General features: G+C 34.9%; 1 pseudogene; it reads right to left on the bottom strand.

The window, feature by feature from the left end:
* Positions 1-498: 498 nt before the first annotated feature.
* On the bottom strand, positions 499-1318 carry LOC109438360 (small ribosomal subunit protein eS1; annotated as a pseudogene).
* Positions 1319-6000: the final 4682 nt, after the last annotated feature.

Genomic DNA, 6000 nt, shown 5'->3' with positions numbered 1-6000 from the left:
AAACAACATAAAGTAGATTTCATTGCTCTTTATTGAAGTTAAAACCTACTAATATAGAATACACCTCCTTTCTCAACTATACGTGGAATAGTCAGAAAAATTGATTGAATATTAGGTCACAAAAAAAGCATCCATAAGTTCTATACAGTGGAAATGTTACAAACAATACTTTTTTATTCTTTAAATTAAAATTTATTGGGGCGACAACAGACAATACTTATTATAGTAAAATAAAACTAGAATTAGAAACAAAACCCCAAAAGCTCTTCCAACTAGAAATTTAAAATTTTCTATTAAACAACTCTTGGGTGAAAGGAAAATAAAGTCAAAATTACAGAACGCCAAACACACACACACACACACACACACACACACACACACACACAACACCAAAACAAACCCAAAACAAATAATGAAAGTACTACATATCAGAGACTACTGGATACATAAAAAAAAACATTTTACTAACAATTGTCACCACAATAAATTAAAAAAAAATCACCAATGGGCTTTATTTGTCGCTGTGAAAAATCTGAATTTTAAACATTCTTGGACTGTGGGCTTATATCCGTCAGCTCGTTCAACTTTAGCACCTACTCATCCTCAGTAGCTTTTCCAGAACTGCTACCTTCACCATGAAGCTCCATGAATTCTCCCAATTCAAACTTGGGCTTCTTTAGCATCTTGACTTTTCTGTTAATAACAAAGACATCAAGGAGAGGATAAATAGATTGGCAAAACTTTTCTATGTTTTTTCCAATGCTATCTGGAATAAATTTATTGACCATTTCTTTCAAGTCATTTGTCTGCACCTCGGGTCATGATTTCCCTCATCTTCTTCTGGATTTGGCGGACCTATTGATGCTGAGCAAAAGAGGCCATTCGAATCTGATTGTTGTTTTTTTTTTTAGTAAAACCAACACAGGATAGATGAAGCAAACAACCATCGGTAGTCATGACATCAACATGAGCTTCAATCATGGGCTGCCATTTTTTTTACCATGGAGCACATTTTGTCACTGGTAAGATCCATGCCATGGAAATTAGCCAGTCAGTTTTTGCCCTGAACATCCTCAGTAACTAACTTGAGTTTTCTAAACGTAACTTCATCATTCTGCAGATCAGCTAGGCTCACTTCAAAAACACGACCCTTGAGACCATCAGATGCAATTTTAATTCCTTGAGTTCTCGTGACTAGTGTTTTCCCAATATTTCTTATATTGAACATAGATTGTGCTTTCACATCATACCAATCTTTCTTTTTTCTTTGCTCCCTTCTTACCGCCTTGTGTAAGGCACTATTCTTGCCGACCGCCATGGTACTGCTCAGAGAACCAAAAGGGCTGGATACATTTAAAGTAGAGATCAGAGGAAAATTTGTAGGCTTAAACACATCAATAAAAACAAAAGAATGAGATACCTCCATACTGTTTTCCACAGTTTATTGCAGCACTACACACCATAGCCAAGACATGGAAACAACCAAAATGCCCATCGGTAGATGACTGGATTAAGAAACTGTGGTACATTTATACAATACACAGCCATAAAGAAGAATGAAATCTTACCATTTGCAACAATATGGATGGACCAAGAGAACATTATGCTAAGTGAAATAAGTCAGACAGAGAAAGACAAATACCATATGATCTCACTTATATGTGGAATCTAAAGAAAAGAATAAATGAACAAACTAATCAGAAACAGTCTTAGAGACATACAGGAAAAACTGAGGGTTGCTAGATGGGCGGGGTGGTGGGAATAAGGGGGAAGTTGAGGGGATTAGAAAGCACAATCGATAACCACAAGATTGCCATGGGGATACAAAAGTCAATTTGGGCAATGTAATCAACAATGTTGTAAAGACTTTGTAGGGTATCCAATGGACACTTGTCTCATTAGGGAGACCACCTCAGGGATGATGTAGATGCCTGATCACCGCACTGTACACCTGAAGCTGAAGCTGAACAATAATGAATATCTATTATAATTATATATATATAGTTACAAGAAGTGGAGTACAGCATTAAGAATAGAGACAGTGGAAATGTAATGGCTGTATGCGATGTCAGAGGGGTAGTAGATGGGGGGAGGGGCTTATCACTGTGTGAGGGATATCAATGATAAATGTCTAACTATTACATTGTTTTGTACACCTGAAACTAATAAAAAAAACCCAAAAGAATGAAAATGAATTAATTATACAATCTTATAAAGTGAGAGAAAGAACAACAAATGAGTCAAAAGAAACCACAAGGAAGAAAACAATAAAGAAAAAAGCAGAGAAATAATGAAGATTTGGAATAGGAAAACAGTAGGCCCAAGTAACAAAATAAATTTCTGGTTCTTTGAAAAATTAACAAAACATAAACCACTAGCTAAAGTAATCAAACAAACACAGCTACAAAATAAGAAAGACAAAGAAGAAATAGACAAGGATGGAAGAAAAAAAGTTAATGTGAAATACAAATGGGTACAGAATGAACCAGACTGTTTTTCATACGTGTAACATGAGTTGCATAAACACTCTAAACATGGAGGGACAAGAGGAGTGGGGAAACAAACGTAAGTCATTTGGGAACACAGTATTTTGACTAACTACATTAAGACTAAGAAAAAAACAACAGCAACCTGAAAACATATAGTGAACTCTAGTTAGTAGGTTTGTTTTTTATAATGACATTAGTTACATATACTGAAATGGTTTTGGGGGGTCTTTTAGAGTGAGCAAATAAGTAAATATTTGGAGGGTAATTGGAATCAGGTTTCTCATTGTTTGAGAAAGGCAGTACAGATGTGGAAAAGAGAACTCGAGCATGTTCTCTATTGCGTTGATTCGAGTGTGAGGTATCAATATAAACCCAGGGTTTTACTATATCTATTTCTGTATATATCTACATCTGTATCTATCTAACTATAGACAGAAATGGAAAGAGATTTATACATCTATAGCTATATGTGCATATCTATAGCTACCTATATAGATATCTCGAATATTTTGTAGTGTCAGAGCAAAGGAAATGCTTGGAAAATGATGGGGGACAATCAAAAGAAAGAGGAGTAAGCTTAGAGGGACGCTCACTGACCAAATGTGGGACAACTTTAGGATCAAAATAAATAATAATAGTAACAGATGATAATCCACTGAATAAAATAAGAATCTGTAGACCATTCTGAATAAATGAATTAATAAATAAATAGAGAGGAAGAAAAACTTCCTTGTAATTGTATGCCAACTAATATATGTAGAAGGAATGATGGAGTTGAGAAATCACCATTTGGCAACCACCATGGCAATAAATGATTTGGGCAAAATCCTCAATTGACGTTAGTAGTTTATTGAGGAACTTAGTATTAACATAGCCTCAAAATATTTCCTCACAAAACTGTTATTAGTTGCAAAGGAAAAATAGTAACTTTACAGTGGACAAACTTCGCATACACCACCACTTTAAACCAGTGATCAAAGTTAACTTCACCACTGATGGTTAAAATACATATTATGTACCTACTCCTTTGATGAATGAGAAGGACACAACATTCCTCTTGTGGTGTTCCTGCCGAAAAGCCATAAACAAAGAGCCATTAAAAACTAACAAACATGAATCTATTCATGAGGAAACATCGGTCAAAGCTAAACTGAAGAACATTCAACCAAATATCTGGCCGATTCCCTTTAACAATATCAAAGTCAGGAAAGACAAAGAAAGATGGAAGAACTGTTCCAGGTTAAAGGAGAATAAAGAGACATGACAACAATGATGTTGGATCAGATTCTGGACCAGGTTTTTAAAATTAACTTTTTGCTCAAAAGGACATTTTGGGGGGTAATCGACAAAATTTTAGTATTTTAGATTAGACAATAGTACTTCATTAATACTAATTTTCCAATTTTGGTTATTGTATTTCAGTTATGTAAGAGATTGTCATTATTAGTAAATATGCACTGAAGTAGTGAGTGGTAAAGGGGCATGATGTCTGCTATTTACTCTAAAATGGAAAAAAATGTATATAGAGAGGGAATGATAAAACAAATATGAGAAAACATAAAACAATTGGGAGAATCTGAGTGAAGGATAAGGTAAACAGGAGTTCTTTGTACTATTCTTGCAACTTTTCTAATTGGTTTGAAATTATTTCAATTTAAAAAGTAACAAAAGAAATATTTAAAAATATTTGTAAGAATATGTAGGAGAATAATTTTGTTCTATAGGATTTTTTGAATTCACATACAAAGTACAAATCATAACGGAAAGACTAATCTATTTGAGTAGAGTAAAATGACACATTCATGTATAATAAAGAACTCTATAAATGGAATTAAAAGACGAACCACGAACAGTGAGAATATATTTGCCATGCCTAGAATTAGTATCCAGGTTATATTACAAAAATTACAAATGATCAAATAGAAAAATCAGCAAAGGATGTGAATAATGAGTCACAGAAGAAGGTAACAAGCATATGAAAAGATGACTAACCACACTAAGAATTAGGGAGAAACAAATTAAAATAACAATGGTACCCCATTTTACATTTATTTAGATGATTGTTCAAAATTATACAATTTGTTAATACCCATTGTGGAAAGGATGAAGGGGAAAGGGAAATTTCTTAATTGGTTCAATGATTCTGGAGATTGTTTAGCAAGATCTAGTGAAGCTGAATGTGTGAACAATTCCACTTTTGGGTACGTAGCCTAGATAATTTTTTTTCAGTTAAAGTTTATTAGGGTGACGATGGTTAGTAAAGTTACATAGGTTTCAAGTGTACAATTCTATAATACATCATCTTTGTATCACATTGTGTGTTCATCACCCAGAATCAGTTCTCCTTCCATCACCATATATTTGATCCCATTTACCCTCATCTACCACCTCCCTTCCCCCTTACTCTCTGGTAACCACTAAACTATTGTCTATGTCTATGAGTTTTTGTTTCTTTGTTTGTCTTGTTCCTTGTTGTTTTCAGTTTTATATACCACATATCAGTGAAATCATATGGTTCTCGACTTTTTCTGACTTATTTTGCTTAGCATAATAATCTCAAGATCCATCCATGTTGTCACAAATGGCACTATTTCATCTTTTCTTATGGCAGAATAGTATTCCATTGTGTATATATACCACATCTTCTTTATCCAATCATCTATCGAAGGACACTTTGGTTGTTTCCATGTCTTGGCCACTGTAAATAAAGCTGCAATGAACATCGGAGCACATATATCTTTACGGGTAAATATTTTCAGATTTTTGGAGTATATACAGAGGAGAGGGATTGCTGGGTCATATGGTAATTCTATTCTTAATTTTTTGAGGAACCTCCACACTGCCTTCCATAGAAAGGAACAGGAGAGACTTGTTCATTGCAGCATTGTTGGTAACTAGTGAAAAACTGGAAACAACCTAATTGTTATCAACAGATGAGATCAACAGATGGATTAGTAAATTGTGATATTATCATACAATGTACTTAAAATGAATGGAATATATCTACATGTGTTAACATGTAGAAATCTCAGAAACAAAATCTTAGGTGAAAAAAGCAGGTAGCAGATAATTATAGTGTAAAACTTATAACTGCAGAAAACAATATATGTTGTTTATTAATAAAAAAGGAGATAGAGCCCCTGTCCTGGAAGAATTTGGGGGCATATGAAGAGAGGAAAGTAAACGCATGATTACAGTGCAGTACCACGAAAGTCACAATTCGATTGGGCACCTAGTACAGATAGGGAGCGGGGTGGAGAAGGTGAAGATGAACACCTTCCAGAAATGGCAAAGCCTTCCATGCCTCCTTCCCACACTGAACCAAGTCTTGAAAAAAAGAAGGGGTTACCCAGGTGAAAGATAGGAAGGAAGGGTGTTTCTTTCAAAATCCCAGAGGGGAGAAACCACAGAGCCTGGTTTGGAAACTGCCAGTGGTTTCTCAGAGCTGGAGTAGAGGAGGGGGGGCAAAGAAAGGGATGGAGGGCGGGCGTTGGAAGGCAACCCCTGACAT

Source organism: Rhinolophus sinicus, chromosome X (genome assembly GCF_036562045.2).
Source record: "Rhinolophus sinicus isolate RSC01 chromosome X, ASM3656204v1, whole genome shotgun sequence".
NCBI lineage: Eukaryota > Metazoa > Chordata > Mammalia > Chiroptera > Rhinolophidae > Rhinolophus > Rhinolophus sinicus.
This window is presented reverse-complemented; position numbering and strand designations above follow the sequence as displayed.